Source organism: Pinus tabuliformis, chromosome J (genome assembly GCF_031772625.1).
Source record: "Pinus tabuliformis cultivar Carrire ecotype Pingquan chromosome J, CPIR1, whole genome shotgun sequence".
Taxonomy (NCBI): domain Eukaryota; kingdom Viridiplantae; phylum Streptophyta; class Pinopsida; order Pinales; family Pinaceae; genus Pinus; species Pinus tabuliformis.
The window spans coordinates 356,363,111-356,381,433 of NC_142295.1; positions in this window are offsets into that span (position 1 = coordinate 356,363,111).

Below are 18,323 nucleotides of genomic sequence, written 5' to 3' on the forward strand. Positions count from 1 at the left end.
GAGTTTTCCTCCATATGATCTTGTATTTGTGAATCTTATTTTTTATGAATGAAATTGTATGGTCAATGTGTTTCTGATTCCGCATTGTTTATGATTTTTTAGATAGAGATGCTTTGATAGTTTGTTGTTACTTTGACTCTACAGGTACTCTTTGAAGCGGGACAAGTAGAATAGGAGTCACAAATTCTCAAGGAAAGGAGAAATCAAGCTAGGATCAAAGCGGAAGATTCAGGTTGGTCCTCTTTTCTTCTCTTCCATTTATCACACTTAAAGGAACTCTTGAAAAGCTTTCATTGTTTGTTTCTAAGATAGCTACCCGTCTTAGTGGGACTAGCAGTTTGAATCGACACTAGTTTTCCCTGAAACATTGGGTCTTCCTGGAGGGAGGCAAGCGTAAGGAGGGATTGATCTAATAGTCCCAAGCAATCTTGGACAGCGTGATTTATCATTTCTAGTCCTACCTTAATTTCATTACGGCACTGCTCCCGAATTTCCGGCGGTGTGGGTGGTTGCGCCTTCAGTCTCAGCTCTGCAATTTGTACATTTAATTCCCATTGAGCCTTCGCGGCCTCCTCTTGGGCCGTACAAAATCCTGTGGCCATGTGATGAATCTTGTCAGTGGTTGGAAGTTCGGCTGGGACAGCTAACTCCGGTACCTTGCTGCAAGCAGCCTTCATGGCCTCTTCTACTTCCTAGTTGTGTGAGATCAAGTCATCTCACTGGAGATTGACTTGCTCCAGATTTGCCTTGTGCTCCATCAATGTTCAGAGGGCAGGGCCTTCCCGGGCACGAAGCTCAGTGGTTACCCCATCCTGTAGTTGGTGTAAGGTTTCTCTAGGGAGAGCGGCTAGATTCAACCCCAAACTTTGCACATCCCCCTATACTTCTACTAAGACAGCGCCTACTGGCAATGCTAAGGTGTTCATTGTATTGGTGCACACCATCTGGTCAGCTGCGGCTGTGTCCTCTGTTAATTTTAGGATTACCCCACCTAGGGGTCGCACCTGTAATGCCTACAACTACACTCGGATCTCCCCCAACACAGTTGTCTACCCTATGATTAGTTTCGCCAATGCATCAGTAGGGACATTACTCGCTGGTTTGCTGTTGTCAATAAACTCTTTCTCCAAAGCTTTTGTTGTTTTTGAATTTTTGCGTGTGTGAGGTGATTCCTTGTTGCACGGTCACTTGACTGGGGTTGATTTGGTAAGATGGTCTGTGCATTCTTGTATCTCCTTTTCCTGTTGCATGTCTTGTTCTGAGGCCATTTCTTGATCTGTCGTGGTTTCTTCGGCTATCACTTCCTTGGTTGCCTCCTTCCATGAAGCTTCTTGTTGTCCCTGACGGGTCTTTTCTGCCAAGTGAGTGAGTCACTGCTGGAGTTCCTTTTTTCACTGTTGTGCTACCATTCTTTCTAGTATAGCCTTTTCTGGGGCATGCCACTCTGGGGGCCATGTTTCCAATACCTCGTAAATAGCATCATTTGTTGCAATGAACGAAATCGTAACCCATCCTCGCTTTGGATCCTTTCGCGCCTAGATATATAAGTTATGCATGTCCACTTTGAACTCAGCTGTGCCTTGCAAATTGTCACAATATCCCTGACGTAACTTGACTTTCTTGTCAGGAATAATGGTGTTAATGGTCACCTCTCGACCTTTCCATGAGGTAGCACCATCCCTCAAGCACAATCGCGATCTTGTGAACCGAATGACTGTGTATAGAACCTTTTTGTCGCGTCGACCCCCTGTAGACTCATTTATAGTCTCGCGCCTTCTTTCAACTACTTGGGGCACTGAGACTGTGCTTCCTACAGTGAGTTAGGTGGTCGCACCCCTGATGCGAGTTCGGAACGTTCCTACTAGCCCAGGCTACGAGCACCTTCTAAGTGTCCTTGTAGCCATTATCTCTTTGTGCGTCGTTGTGTGGAGTGTATCCTTCCGTAGGTGCGGGCGTAGCCATGATAGCATGGTCATGGTTCATTCTTGTTTTGCGAGATACCTGGCCGGGCCTGATTCCCTTAAGTACAGACTCGCGCAACCTCTGTGCGCGTCGCTACCTTTCAGCTTGTTGATTCCTTCCCCGACTAGCACGCTTTTCTTCCTTAGTCGTGCCCATAGTTGGCTGATTTCACAAGGCTTGCTGCTACCCTGATTATTCTGGGCTCCCACCTGGTTAATTATTGACACTCTCCTTTATGCCTCCCTTCTATTAGAGGCCCATCGAACCCATGGTATCTGCAACATCCCAGTGAGTTAGTTTCTCGAGCGAACGTTGAGTGAAATTCCCCCTGTTCCCCTCCTGACTATGTCATGGACCATTGGCGAACTGGATTTCCCATTAACCCTTGTGTGTACCTGCTTTTGACATCCGCACCACTTTCGCCGAATCTTCAGGAATGTACTCCATGTGTGGGAAATTGTTGCGCATGGTGTCTCTGTGGGGGCATCCTGCAGCCTTTGTCTCAGATTCGTCATTTTGTGTTCGTCGAATAGTGCCTCTGCCTTCGTGGCATCCTCATCAGTTGGCCGCTCCCTGGCTTCCATTGTTACATGGCGTAGCGATCCAACCATCATATTACAATTTAGTGTCATTACCTCATGCAATCGGTTTTACCACCGCTCAATCTCTTCGTCTAAGTCCGATGTGCAAGAACTGTCACGGTCCCATGAGATTCGCCCGTCCACTGTCGGATTCACTCGGTCCTAATATTATGCAGTGATCTGGTAAATAAAATCCAGTTCATCTTCACTGTCCTCGTTGCGCACTGGCTCAGTATAATTTGCTCCTTCGGCTGGATCCAGCGGAACCACTACGCGGAGAGATTTTTTGTCGAATATCATTTTTCGTTTTTTGAGGTTGATGACTCCATTCATATCTGTTTCCCAGACTATCCATAATAATGTGGGATATGGGTTATTGTCATCCACAATTTCTATGACCTCAAAATCAATTAGTGTGCTTACACCGTCGATGTCTACTGTAACTTCTTGCAGTCTTCCCATAGGCAAGATCTTTTGTTGGTTTTCCATCCACAGTTGGATAGGGGACCATTATAGTGCGGGCCTACCCATGCGCTCCCAGGTTTGTTTAGGTAGGACATTTGCGTCTGACCCCAAGTCCAGAACAACCTGGTCCATCTCATAGTCCCCAATCTGGGCAGTCATCCGCATTTCCCGCCCATTTCGCAACGCATGCTTGCCCAACTTCCATACCATTCGGGTTTCGTCTGAGTCTGCGCACCTATTTATTAACTCCTGCAATCCTTTCACCGCTTTGGTATCCTGTAGTAGCTTCATGCATGTCTCTAAGAAGGTAGTTAGCATAGAAGTATCCCTCTCCAACTCTGTTTGATCCTTGCTACCTGAAGTGGAAGCTTCCATGAAGTTCTTCTTGGCCTCCATAAATGTTTCCTTCATGCACTCCAAATCAAATTCTGGTTGTTTTATGGGAGCCTTGCGAACCCATGCATCCTCCTCTGGTTGCTTCCCTTTATCTTCTCCCATAGTTGCACCACTTCTGAGCATCATATTCACGTTAGGGTCTCCCACGCGGTTCAGCCTTCATCATTTGGACGTTTTGAGTGGGAGTAGCTGGAAGCACCCCTTTTTCCCGCATCTGAGTAATTAGCATGGGGCAAGAGACTGCTTCATGGTCGAATTGGTAATAGTACAGGCAACAGGTTCTAATCGGGTTCATGCAATCATGCGCTTAGTGCCCCGGTCCTCCATAATTATAGCAGATTAATTGTCCTCGTCTGCGTCCGGGACCCATTCCACCTCGCCCCCGTCCGCGTCCTTGGAATCTACCCTGCACTATTGTTGCGGCAGGATCCTACCCGCATGCCTCCATCTGCATCCTATAAGCAGGTGTTCGATCCATCAACATCTCATAACTTCGGCAGTTTCTTTCATTGTGGCACACTGTCCTACAAAAGTTGAAAAATAACCGTTGGGCGGGGGGTTGTCTTAGGTTCTATAATATATGACAATTGTTTGTGGCATGCTTTCCTCCCACCTAACATATCACGCACCAGAGTGCAGGTGCCATGCTTGGCCCTACCTGTACCTCTGGTCACAATGGTATTGGTCCCCCCACCACCACATAGTTCGCAAAGACCGAACAATGTTCCTTATCGTGGCCCTGGCCCTTCCATTTGATACACAATACTTCTTCACACACTTCTGACCAAGTCGCTTATCCTTGTTTCAAACTTCATATCTTTAAGCATAGGTTTTTTATTTGCATGTTGAATTGCTGAACTCCTAACCCTGGATCCTATATTGGGGTTTTGTGTAATCTCATTGCGGTCTCTAATGCTTTGGCTTGGGTTGAGATCTTTTGTTGTGATAGCATCGTCCTTAGATGTGGTGTCAAGGACACCACAAACCATGCGCAGTATTGTGCATTCGTCAATGTCATGTTAGCCTCGCAGATTATGCTTTTCAATCTTTGATCCAGATCCCATGGGGTTTCACTATGTTAGTGTCAGTATCTTCATCCCTCCGTCAGTGATCAAATTCTCTTGTTGCATTGCATGTTAGGTGTCTCGCTCAGTCAACTGCATTCTATTAGAATCATGGATCATTTGATGGTAGTGGCTCATTGTACATTTTCCCTCATGTCCTTTACTTGCTGGCCTATTTCCTCTCATCTAGATCATCCGCAATCATTTTTTGTTTTTAAATCTGCAAAAGTAATTTTTAGGGTTTTCAGTCCCATTAGGTCTATGGTTTCGTCAAAAAGGTCTTCAAAGGGTTCAATAATGGTCAGCAGGCACATGAGGAGGTTGAAGAAAGTTCTAGTACCAAATAAATTCCATCATCATATGCCCAGAAATGAATTTTTCCTCAAAACTCTGTTTTGAGGAAAAATAGAATATTTTATCTTTTCATGTATATAATTTGGTGTAATCCAAATTTTTTATATGTAACAGTTTCAGTGGAAACCTTGGTCACCTTACCAAGCTTTAGCAGCTCCATCCACTGCAAGGCAAACAAAAAATCAAGTCATTCAGTTAATCAGAGGCAAAATAAAGCAAAACTGCCTAAAACAGAGTTTGAAAAGAAAGTGTCAAATGTAAACATTACAAAAGTGGGTTTTATGAAGTGAAAAATTAAATTCTTTTGTATATAAGTTATTTCTTGTGTTTAAAAGATTCATTTGCATCCAAAAGAGCAAGAGAGATTTAGAGCAAGCTCGTGGTAGGAAAATTGCAACAAACAGTTACAATTTCAAGGGCGCGGCGCATTGGGTCACTGGTGCGACGCATAGGGCTAGCGCGACGCATTGGGCCGCCCTCCACAGTGCAAAAACTACATTGGCACGACGCATACAGAAGGCACGACATGTTGGGTTTGTGGTGCGGGGCAGAGGGCTGCAAGCCATTTTCACCACAAATTCATCCAAATTCTCAATTTGCTTGGTTTCCTCTGGTCCAAAGTAAGTCAGTAGCTCTTCAAATGCCAATGAAAGTGTCTTAAGATGTTTATGATGATTTAGTGAAAAAAATTTCAAACCCTACTTCCTTGCAATTTTTGCTCAAGACATGATTGCTTAGGGTTTGTAAATTTGTTTTTGTGGCCATCACTCCCTCACCTTTTTATTCCCTCACTTCTTTTCTAGTTTCATTAACCCATTTTACTATCCCCCATATCCCTAAATTCATTCACCCCTATCCCCAATTCCCATTATCCCAAACCCTAGCTAAAAAATTCCCAAACCCTAATTGCTATCCCAAAAGCCTAAAAACTATCCCTAAAACCCCTCAATTCCCCAAATTCCAGTCAACAACATTCCCAAAATCCCTCTTACCCTCTCCCTTCATAGTCCCTCATACATTTTCATACACTTGGCAGCAAAAGATCAAAGACACTTAAAATCTCTTCATACTCATCTAAGACAACACAAACATTTGGCAAACATGGAGTCTAATCCTTCCTATGACCGAGATGAAGACACACATAGTGACTCTCCTACCGAAATGCATGCACCAAGGAGACCTCACAAGGGTGGTAAACATATAAGATAGGAGCCTACTTCACTTGCTGAGCTGTAGGCCTACCCTCTTGATGTCACATGCTTTCAACACCAATCCTGTTATTAGTTCTATGAGATGGTTGCAAGATTCCAGTACCATCATGAGTTGGCCAGGTTGTTTTTGCTTCATCTACATAATGGCCAAGTCACTCTAGCAGGTGTGACATTCACCTTGACACTGGAGTCTATTTCTCTAGCAACTGGCATTCCCAATGTCGGTGAGCAGTGGAATAAAAGGCAACAGATTGATAGAGAGCAGTATGAGCCTTACATCAAGGTTGGTTATCAGAGACATCTCAGCAGAGTTTTTCCTTTCCGGTATCTAAAAGACTCATATGCTCCCTTGATGAAACTCATAATTAAGTATTTCAGCTGTGAGGGCTGGTTTTCTCACCTATATGCTTATCACATCAGATTGTTGATGCACTTTAATAGGGTAAGAATGATGAATCTCCCCTACTTCATTTGCCAGAACATTGAGAATATGACCACCATAGTGCACAAGAAGACTCCTCAGCAGCAGTATAACAACATATATCATTTTGCACTGATCAAGATTGTGGTCATGCATCAGCTTGGTTTACAGAAAATCTCATGGGAGGATTTCATTTCACATGAGGTCTTCACCGCTCCTCAAATACCTCCAGCAGTTTTTCATGAGACAGGTGGACCTTCACATCAGCGGGAGAGTCATGAGACACAAACCGCTAGTGTGCCAGTGTTTGTCACCTACCAAAAGGGCACTAGACGGTTGTTTGTAGCAGCAAAGCGAGTATTATCTCCACTTGGGGTGGAAGGGGTCTCGCTTCCTCCATCAGCGGAGCAGGTTCAATACAAGGGCAAGTGGCCATTACAGGATGAGGGGCGCTCAGGAGAGCAGGAGACAGATTTTATTCTTATTCAGGATGCTGACACCGATTTGGGCTCACAAAGATCAAAGCTTAGAGAGATCAGCCAGGAGAAACAAGTCGAAATTCAGCATTTGTCTCTCAACCTACAAAGAGCTAAGTGGATCGTCAAATATCTGGAGCAAAGAAACAAACAACTAGAGGATTAGCAAACCATAATGGAGCTAAGAAACATATGAGAAAACCGGCAAGCTTCCAAAAGGAGGAAAGTCAAGTTCACAACACTTAAGAAAAAAATCAATGCTAATCGTGAATCTTAGTTGGAGAGGACTAATATCCACTTGGAGAGGATGCTAGAGAAGGCCATCAATGAGAAAAATATGTTGAGAAACATGAAATATCACTATTTGTCAAGGAATATAGTGTGCCAAGCTAGAATCAGGAACTTGAAGGCCAAGTTGAAGAAGAGATCAAGGAGGCAAAAAGCGCAAGATAAACTTCAGATCTTGGCCAAGGCTTCCTTGGCCCAGCATAGCACCTAATGGAGGACACTTAGCCCAAATTTCAAAAAATTTGGGGCACTTTTTGTAATTTTGGAAATTTTGCCTTAAAAAACAGAGTTTTCTGCCCAATGCGCTGCGCCACCCGGCACTCGCTTTTGATGGAGGCATAATTTTGAGGAAAACTCAACATATTTGGATTTTTCATGAAAAAATATGCATTCTCACAAATGGTCAAGAAATTTTGACAGGTTTTGGGCTTCCAAAAAGGTCAAAAACACCCCAAAAATGACCTTTCTGCCCCTTTTTTGACACACAAGAAGCAGTGTTGGGAGAACTCAGTTTTGGAGGGGCAAAGGGAGGAAAAATTCAAAAATTCCACTTGTGCTGGAAAGTAGACAGGTGGAAATTTCCAACAAGCTCACTTGGAGAAAATTTGGACATCGGGAAGGCCTCCAAAAGCAGCTGCAAAAAGGCGCTACGCATAGGGAAATCAGTGTGGCGCATTGGAGGAATTTTGCTCATTTTTTGTCAAAAACTTTGTTTTTCGCCTAGTTTTTTCACAGTTTGACTTTTTTCCTTCTAATTATCAAAATCATGATGTAATTTAATGTGAAATTATGGATTTTGATGTACTTATGCTAAATTTTCACTTATATAGGTAGATTCATCCATCAAAAGGTAGTTTGCAACTGAATGAATCAGTTTCCTAGTTTTTAGAGGCAAGTTGTTCCACTGCATACTTTTTAGTTCACAGTTTAGATTTTGTTGGAACAGCTCCTAATATTATGAGCTCGACCTCTAGAGGCTAGGATGAGTTGTTGGTTGCCTATATCTTGTAATTTTTCAGTCATTAGCATGGTTGGACTTTTGGGAAAGCTTGGAGCTTATTGTATATTCATTTCAGTAGTTTTGGCTAAGGAATAGACTAGTGGTTTGCAACACTTTATGGGATTCATGTGGCATCTTGCTTTGGTACTATGTTTTCTTCTATAATTGTAAGTCTACATGTGTTTTATGTATGTCTTTATCTCTTTTTACTTCATCTTAACTAAATCAAACAAGGATAAAGGTAGAATACATTGAAAGTGCAGTGCTCTACCTAGGGTTTGCTTAGTTATCTATGTTTTCAGCTGTTTGAAAAGGATCCCTGAGTTTTTCATGCCCTTTTCAACTCCTCATCTATCTAAAAACTCTCCATCCAATTCAATTTGAAGTACCAAATCACTTGCCTACCTTGCCCCATAGAGATCTCTGCAAAACTGAGCCTCATTCCCTAGGCCCAAATCTGCCTTTCATATTTGAGCCAGCAAAACATTATCAAATTCAATCAAACACCTTTGTACACATACCTAGCCTAAAATTAGTCATTACATTAGTCATCTCAAGCTTCATTGGCCATATTTTCTTAGATTTACAAGGAGAGAGACCTCTCCCAACCTAGTAGGGCTAGCTACCAGGTTAAGCGTGGTTTGATGTTACCCTAGATCCTACCTTTCTCAGCTGAGGTAGATTTAGGCCATAACATACCAGGTAACATTGTGATCTCCTTGAACCCAATGACTCACTGTGTCTCTAATTTTGGACAACGAAATTCTTTGTTTAATGTGTCTTGAATCGCCGCTATTCCCGCATTTGAATGATCACTTGAGTACTTTATATACCACGTCAATGTGCGGTCCTGCAGTGTGCTAACCAGAGTAGCCTTTTTGATGTTATCATTTGTTATGCCTTGGGCTTCCCATACAGCCCTTACCACAAACCAAAACTGACCTGGTTCCTCATTTCCTACACCCTTAAATACCAGCAACTTGACTGCGCTCGCCATCCCAACCTTCGGTGGTGGTGGAGGTGGAGTTGGTGAAGATGGATTTGACATCGGTGAAGTAGGTGATGGCATAGACGAAGGTGGTATCAGTGGAAAGCACTGCTTAATCAACCAGATTGTGCTTCTTGGAGAGAACCTCGCGAGCTCCTCCTTGCTTTCCCGTGAAATAGAAATTAGTGGATTGTTCTCTAATCCTTCGGTTCCTCGGTAGCCTCTTCCACTCCGCATTACGCCAGACATCAATAAATGCGCATAATCTATTTTTCACACAACAACATCTTAATCCAAGTATTCAACAATTTAATATACTTACCCCAGAGTCCTTGGATAAAGAACCTTTCTGCTTCACTATAACTCACAGTTGTGTCTATCAAGATCTCAGTAATAAACTCTCCTATTACTCGATCCAACCAGTGATCTACTTCACATGCGATTTTATCTTCGGATGCTTCTAGCCTACGCACCAATTCTGGAGTCCAAACAATAGGTTGATCTAGTCTGCACCTTCCCATATTGTCAGCTAACCTCGCGATCCACTCGTACAACTCTATCGGGAATGTCGCAAAGAAGATCTCATGGATATCTGTGTATATGTAATGATCCAACCACCCTTCCTCCAATATCCGTAGGTTTCCGTTTTCCTGAACCACGAATTTGTGAAGCTTCTAATCCAACCAATATTCAAGCTCTTTCTTTGTAGGATTCCAGTATTTCGACATCAGACATCCCTTAGGTAGATACCGGTCCCTGCAACATAACCAATTGTTGGCTTATAGGGGCCTGACCCAGGTTTGGAAGAGTTATTTAGACAAACAAATCCCGCAGCTACTAGCCCTTTTGGCAACAGCCCACGGAGCGTGGACTGAGGTCTCACCCGAGGTAGCAGGGGAGGGTACTGGAACCAGGTTTCTGCACCCTTGGGATGTCTTGATGTGGTCTGGAAGGTTCGTGCACCATTTTGTGGCCTTGCGCTACTCTACTTCCACGTAGATCTAGACCAAGGCAGTTTCTTAATACTTATTATTAATGAGCTGTTATAGATCAAATCTACTTTTTACGGTCTTTAAGCAAACATTTAATAGAGATAACTAGTTCGCACACCTAGAAAAGTTATAGATTTGCATAAACTCATAACATAAGCATAAGCACATAGATCAAATAGATATATTAACCATGAATTAACCAGATCCAAAATATTTCATATTCAACACAGTATTTCAGAACCAACTTATCTTTATTCAACTCTTTCGCCAATACATCCAGATCTGCCCTGCGCACTTAGCTGCAGGGGTCTGCGCACACAGCTGCGGACTCTACTAGGCCTCTACGCACACAGCTGCAGAGCCTCTATCTACCCACCAACACCCTTGACTCGGACTTACAGACACTTCAAGACTTCTTTCTTCAAAAACCCATTACATTCTAGATCCAAAAGTACATACTCAAAACCTGACTCCTAACTCTAGAGCCTTGCTCTATTTATACATTTCCATGCTCCGCGGACCATGGGCGGGTCGACTTACTTCCTATTATTTTACATTATTTTTGGGCAGACAACCCTTTGACTTGACTCATTTACAATTCATGCTCCGCACATTTCGCAAAGTCCTTACCATACCTTTCCCAAATTTGCGGGCTTTGAGCCCCAAAATTGTTATGCAGGCCCTCTGCTACCCAACACTGCTGCCATGAATCTTCTTCTGGGCTGCTTGCAATTGCACAAGCTTTCCTTCAATGGAGGTTGTGATTGCATAAGCCTCATCTATCCATGGATGTAGGCATGATTTTAAGACCACTTCTTTATGTCGAGCGACATCCACCTATTCATTGAGCACCTTTTCCTCCTGCATCCATGTGAGCCTCTATGTAAGGGAAACCATCTGCATGGTCCCTTTGACCTCATCATATTTTTGTTGTAGCTCGCGTGCCTCTATCTCCAGGTGCTCTACATTCAGGTCCTCCTGCAGGGTGGTGAGGACCTCGAATGATTGTTCAAAAAGTTGCATGTAGTCTGCTACTACACTGTCGACCATTGTTATTGTTGTTGTAATAGTGGTGGTACGTTGTTCCCTGATTTCTGGTGGAGTTGAAGGATGAGCCCACAACTGCAATTATGTGATCTATAGGTTCAACTCCAATTGAACCCGGGGCTACTCGAGCGTCGTGCACCCTTGTAGCCAACTTGAAGACGCGTGCCTCTACCAGTTCTTCTGCCTGAATGTCCAACTCCGAGACCATTCAGTAGGCTTCCTCCACTACCTGCATTATTTTCTTGTTCTCCTCCACTGCCTCGTTGCGCTGCAAGCCCAACTGCTCGACGTTGATGCACTGCTCGCTCATCACCTGCAAATAGTGGCTCTCCTGGGCCATGAGTTTCATGGTGAGTCCATCTTGTAAGAGGTAGAGCGTCTCTTGAGGGAGCACGGCCATATTCAGTCCTACCCTTTTCAAACTACTAACTGTGGGCCTGTTAACCTCATTTTTTGTAGTGAGTGCCCCATTTGGTAGCACTATCATATTGGTCACCCTTGTGCACAACATCTCCTCGGCAGCTGAAGTGTTGATCACGAGGCTGGTAGACACTGTGCTAGCTTGTGGAGTGCAAACCTGCAACTCCTGCAACTCTCTCCGAAGAGCCCCCAATACCAATTGTTGTTTTTCTTCGAACTATTGGAGGGCCTCCGCGGTGACATCCCTCAACATTTCTCCTATATCATGCAAATCCCCCTCAGTGAGGGTGATTAGGTTGAAGGATGTCTTTGATGCCTTGGTTTTCTTTCATGGCACCACTTTCTCTCGCAGTCGCAGATGCTTGAGTTGGGTGTATGTCGTCTATGGGTTTGCACTACCTTGTTCTGTCTCTATTTATGCCTCAGTCCCAGGCGAAGGTGACTTCTGTCGTTCGCACTCTTCTCCTCCTGTTTGGTGTTGTTCCGCCAATTTCACGGCATCGCGCGCTGCCTAGGCCTTAGCCTCTACTTCTTCTTTTATGTGCTTCTTCACCAGTTGCGCCATCTAGAGCTTTGTTTATTCCTTCTTGTATTGTACGAAAAACTTGTCCGTTTCCACCACGGAGCCAGCTGGAGCGCGCCACTCCGGCGGCCAAGACTCGAGGACTACGAAAATTACATCATAATTCGCCAGATATGGTAGGTTATGCCATGTCTTCGTAGGGTGCTTCCATGCCATGATAAATACATTGTGGAAATCCACTTTGAACTCTGTAAAGCTCTGTAAACTGGTGTATACTATGGGTAACAATCGTGGCTTGCGATTGATCCCCATCCAGATACTCATCTCCATAAAGAGCCAAAATATCTTGCTTTCTTTTATTTATTGCGTGTCTTCGTTGCCCACAGTGAAGTGTACTTCTCTACCTCTGGAAGGTCTACCGCGACAGAAGGGAATTGGCTACCTTCGGGCAACTCCCATGCCACCATTTTGCAAACAGGAGCCATGCGTAGTGGAACGTCTTGCCCTGCTCCTGTGCCTTGTGATAATTTGCAAGGAGCTCATCGCATAGATAATTCACCCAATTGAACTGGACTCCTTCAGCACATTGGGTCCCTAGTGCAATCACAGGAGCAGACACCTCATCTGCGCGACACTTCCACATCACTTTCCCTGCTAAAATTTGTGTTGCAAATTTGGCTGTAGAGTTGTTAATGTTGGAGATGGCATATCCTCGTTTCTTCTTCTCCAACTTGAATTTCTTCTTCATCGCTTCCGCGAGGGCCAACTCGCCACCTTTTCCTTCTGATATATTGGCTGGATCCTCCCCTGAGTAAGGCAGCTATGTGATCTGATGAATCAAGTGATCTGTGATGGGAATGAGCTCCTCCAGCCACAAACATCCATCATGCACCAAGTAGAGTAGCTACCTAATGACGAAGGTGGTCACTGGGGTGCGATGGTAATGCGGCACCCAGAGCAGGTTTAGCAACCCACCTTTCGCTACACCTTTGAGCCATGTGCACAGCTCCAATTCAATCATTCCAATCGTCATGTCAATTCGTCAGTGCATTAGCTGCTTAGTCGCTAGATGTGGGAATTTCTCATGATCTGTGAGGTCCCAATCTTCAAGCTTCAGTACAGGAACTCTCCCTAAGTGCGGCCACTCAAAAATAATATCATCTGGGAGCAACAGAGTTTGCAGGGAGCTCTTGCTCTCGTTTATGTCCTTCGGTACCTTGGCTTTTCTCTTGCGCGGAGGAACATATTCGAGTAACCGGGTAATGGGGTCCACACCCTAGGTTTCAACTTCCATTTACACATCCTTCTCATCCACCAGGATTTCTTCAGATTCCTCCTCTTCGGCCTCTAGATTAATGGCCTTCCCCTTTTCCTGCAAGATGAGTTTGGTCCTCTATGGGTTTCATGGTGAGACGCATACCGAGATCATAGCCTGCTTATCCTTCTTAGGTCTCGGTGTTCTGGGTGATTTAGGGACCTCAACTATTGCTCTGGCACTCCCTGGGGCTTCTACTACCGCAATTTCCTACGCGACATACTTGGGTGTCGACATCATTCTAGTCAGGAGGTCTTGCGTCTCCTTCGGCAATGTGGCAAACATTGAACTTTCTCTCAAAGCCTCAAGATTCGTAAGGTCCATACACACTTGATAGTGCAACAACTGGATTTTAAAAATGCCAAGTGTGTTTTGCTGGACAACCACTTGTAATTTATAGGGCCTTTTGAATTCAAATTCGACCATCCCCCCAGATTCGGCCCATTAATGCTAGATTGGCGACATATTTTCAAGAATATAAGCCATAAAGTTTGCCTTAAATGCCTACTGCCTGCTCCATTTGGCCTCAAACCGACCATCAAACCATGAATAGTGACTTTAACGGTCACTTTCCAGTGGACCTACGCGCTAGTGAAGCTGTCTTCGTGCTTTCGTGGAACCTATGACACTTCGCTGCTTTGCACAGTCCTAAAATCGCATAGCTTCCCAACACGAGCAGTGTAGTTTATAGTCCCACGCCTCCTTTCAGTTGCTTGAAGTGTTAAGACTGTGCTTCTGTCGCCTAGTCATATGGCCAGGCCACCTGTGTATGGCTTCAATCAACTGCCATTCACCTTTCCTGGGAAGGGATCACCATTCAACTTAACCAGTTGGACCGTGTCATCATCCATAATCTCTTTAATAACATAGGGCCCGAGCCAATGCATTCTGAATTTCCTTGGAAATTTATCAAACTTGTTGTCATACAACAGCATACCCAGGGCTCCACAATCCGTCATACCCGTGAGTGCTACTATGCGCAGACTAGGCACGATGTATTCCATAGGCATTACAGCTTCAACCCCGTATACTAGCCTAAAGGGTGTCTGTCCCGTTAACCTTTTGCATGTTGTCTGATAAGCCCACAATACTACAGTTATGCATAGGTCCCAATTGTTTCACTGAGTGTTACAAACCTTGGTCAGCTCGGTCTCCAGTACTTTGTTGAATGCCTCCACTATCCCATTAGCCTGTGGGTGATAAGGTGTGCTCTTTTGATGATACACCTGAAATTCTTCCATCAGCGCGCTAATCGTTTCTTTCAGAAAGTGCGTACCCCAATCACTCATTCAAATCTTTGGACATCTAAATTGCATCAATACATGCTCAAATAGAAACTTTGCGAAATTTGCACCCGTGTAATACTTCATCGGCTACGCTTCTTCCCAACGAGTCAAGTACTCTGTCACAATGATAATGTACCTCGTGCCTGTCTTTCCTTGGGGCTGAATAGGTCCTATAAAATCTATTGCCCACTTTTCGAAGGGTTGTAATGTTATTTGTGGATTCAAAGGGTTGTAATGTTATTTGTGGATTCAAAGGCATTTCATCCCTCTACAATGGCCTGCCTATTCACTGACATACATCACACGCCTTGCAATATTCTTTTGAATCCTAATGAAGGGTTGGCCACCAGAACCCTGTGCATAGAATCTTCTGCGCGGTTGCTCTCCCTACATAATGTCCTCCCGTGGCGCCCCCATGAGCATCCACAATGATGCTTCTTCTTTCAAACTCAGGTAAATACCTTCGCAATATCTCATCAATCCCCATCCGGTATAGATGCCTAGCAATGACAGCGAAATCTACCACACGCACCACTAATTCCTTCTTTTGTTGGACAGAGTATTTTCGACACAGTTCTTGTTGTTAGGAAGTGTATTATATCCTCAAAATGTCCATCCGCAATGAACACAGCAAAGAGCTGCATGTCAGGTAATTCTTCCTCCAAATTAGTGGGTTCCTCCCCTGTCTCAATGCACGACAGGTGATCTGGTCCCACGTTCAATCGTCCAAGATTCACAACAACTTCAAAATTGTATTCTTGGAACAATAAGAGCCATCTTCAAATTAGCCCCCCAACACAGCCTTATTGACCAAGTACTTTAGTGTGGAGTGATCCGTATACATCTTAAAGTGACCTCCTAGCAAGTAGTGTCGATACTTCTGGAGCGCATACACCATAGCTAGCCCCTCGCGGAGGTGAAATCAAGGGGCTATACTCTGGACCCTTATTTCCTTTGTTTCTGTAACTTTTTCCGCTTTGCGTAGTCCCAAACATCAAGGTAGTTGCATAACCCATTTTTCGCACAATAGCATTTTAATCCAAGTATTCATATATTTAACCTACTTACCTAGCGGTCCTTTGAAAAAATGTCACTTTGCCTCACTATAGATGACTGAGGTGTTGACCGCAAATTCGGTAACAAACCCTCCTATGATGCGATCGATCCAATGGTTGACAGTGCGCGCAATCTTATCCTCCAATGCTTCCAACCTTCGCACTAGCTCCCGGGTCCACACAATAGGACCGTCAAGTTTCCACCTTCCTTGGCTATCTGCTAGCTTCGCGATCCACTTGTATAGCTCAATAGGAAAGGAAGAAAAAAAGATTTCATGGATCTCTGTATACAGGTATCAGTCCAACCACTGTTCTTTTGACATTTTTGGGTTTTTTTTTTCTTGTGCCGCAAACTCGTGAATCCTTCTGTCCAACCAACCTTCGATTTCTTTCTTAGTTGGATTCCAGTGATACGATATCACACATCTCTTATGCAGATTCCAGTCCCGGCAACGGAACCATTTTTTGGCTTGTGGGGGCTTGACCCAGGTTCAACGCTAGTTAGCTAAACAAATCCCTAGACTACTGGCCCTTTCGGCATCAGCCCATGGAGCGCCGACTGAAGTCTCACCCGAAGTAGTATGTGGGGATCCTGGAACCAAGTTTCTGTACCCTTGAGATGGATGTGATGTCGGTTTACTCTGGTTATACCTACCTTCACGTAGGTTTCTTAGCCCTCTGTTCCACCCTTCAGTACCTTAGTGAAAGGGTACAATTGGTTTTCGCGTAGCCCTAACTAGGAGTTGATATACTTTCGCGCTACTAGGGTAGCGAACCGTGGTATTTACCAAACTATGCTAAGTATCTTACTTGTCTTATTAACAGATCTTAGTTATCTTCATGTAAATAGATGTTCTTACTTGCATTCACTTAACCAACACAATTACATATATTCGTGCATCATATAAGCATTATAAGTGAAATTCATACCCAATATAAAAAGATGCATAAACAGGAAATAAAAGCACATAAATTGTAGAAAACTTCTCTTTATTGATAAGTCTGAACAATTACAGACTTGAGCCGCCCTGCGCACTCAGCTGCAGGGGTCTGCGCACTCAGCTGCAGGGGTCCGCGCACTCAGCTGCAGACTTCTAGGCCTCTGCGCACTCAACTGCAGAGCCTCTACCTATGCTACGACCCAAGACTTAGACTTCTACTTCAAAGCTATCTCTCATACATGTTCAATCTTTCTTCATTGATTCCTTTTTTTAACTACTCAGAGCTTAGCTTTATTTATACAATCCCATGGTCTGCGGACCATGGGTAGATCTTCTACAACTGACATTACATTTCCAAAATAAGGGTGGACAACTCAATGAATATTTAACATCTACGCACTTCTTGACCAAAAATTGTGGAGTATTTACACTTGGATTACAAAATTATGACCAAAAAATGGGCTTTTAGCCCCAAAACTGCCCTTGGGGGATTTCGCACCCAACATCTTGTCATTAGCAAACTTCTCAAGGAACATTCATTTGAATGTAGCCTAGTTGTGTATAGAGTTTTGTGGAAGGATGTGATACCAAGCAACTGTTCGACCAACCAAGGTACATGGGAACAATCTACATGCTACATCATCATAACGTACCTCAAGGTTCAGCAGTTGTAGGTAGAAGTTTTCTAAGTGGTCTTCCATCTTTACCGTGCTGTCAGGGTCTAACTTGACATTCATTCTCTCTGCTCGCCTCAGCATCTTGTGCAAAACAGTTCGGAGACCCAATGGTCTCTGAGTCATCCATTCAAGATTTGGGTCAGCCATATCTTCGTATTCTTTGTCCTCTTCCTCTCCTTCGAAGTCTGTTGGTTCTGACTCTAATTATGTTGGTTCGTCTCTGCCTCCATCTCCTCCGTTGCCTTCCCCTTCGCCTCCTACACCGAATTTTTATCCTAAGATCCCAAGAGTGTCTTGTTCGCGTTATCAGAATATTGGAGGTTCCTTTTCGTCTTTGATAGCTTCTCCTAGACCTTCAAGTGTGGCAAGGGCTACTTCTTCCACTTATGATACAACAACTCCCGTGGGAGTGGCTTTGGGCTTCCTTGTTGCGCGTGGAAGATGCTATCTATCTGGGATCAGTCTGACTGATTTCGTGAGTTGGCGAGTGATGGGACAAACAGAGTGATGGTGTTGATATGGAGTCTTGTGTTCAACACTAGGAGGTAGGGAGTAACCAATCGCAGAGTTGTGTGTAGGTGAGAGGGAGTGCGATTTACTGCCTTGACTAGATGATTGATGATTGAGTGTGAGGAGAATTTCAACCATGTACAACTAGATGCCCTCCTTCTAGAACCAAAAATGTTGATGGTGTTGGACCCGCCAACATTTAGGGGATCACCCCGCTATGAAGTCCCAACTAGACCTCACACCGTTTGGTGTGGGATTCCCATCTTGTATGACAGCCCAGTTGCCATTGTCTTAAGCATTTGCCTCAACTCTTGCTTGTTAGCACAGGAGAGTGGTTTGCTTTATCTTCGA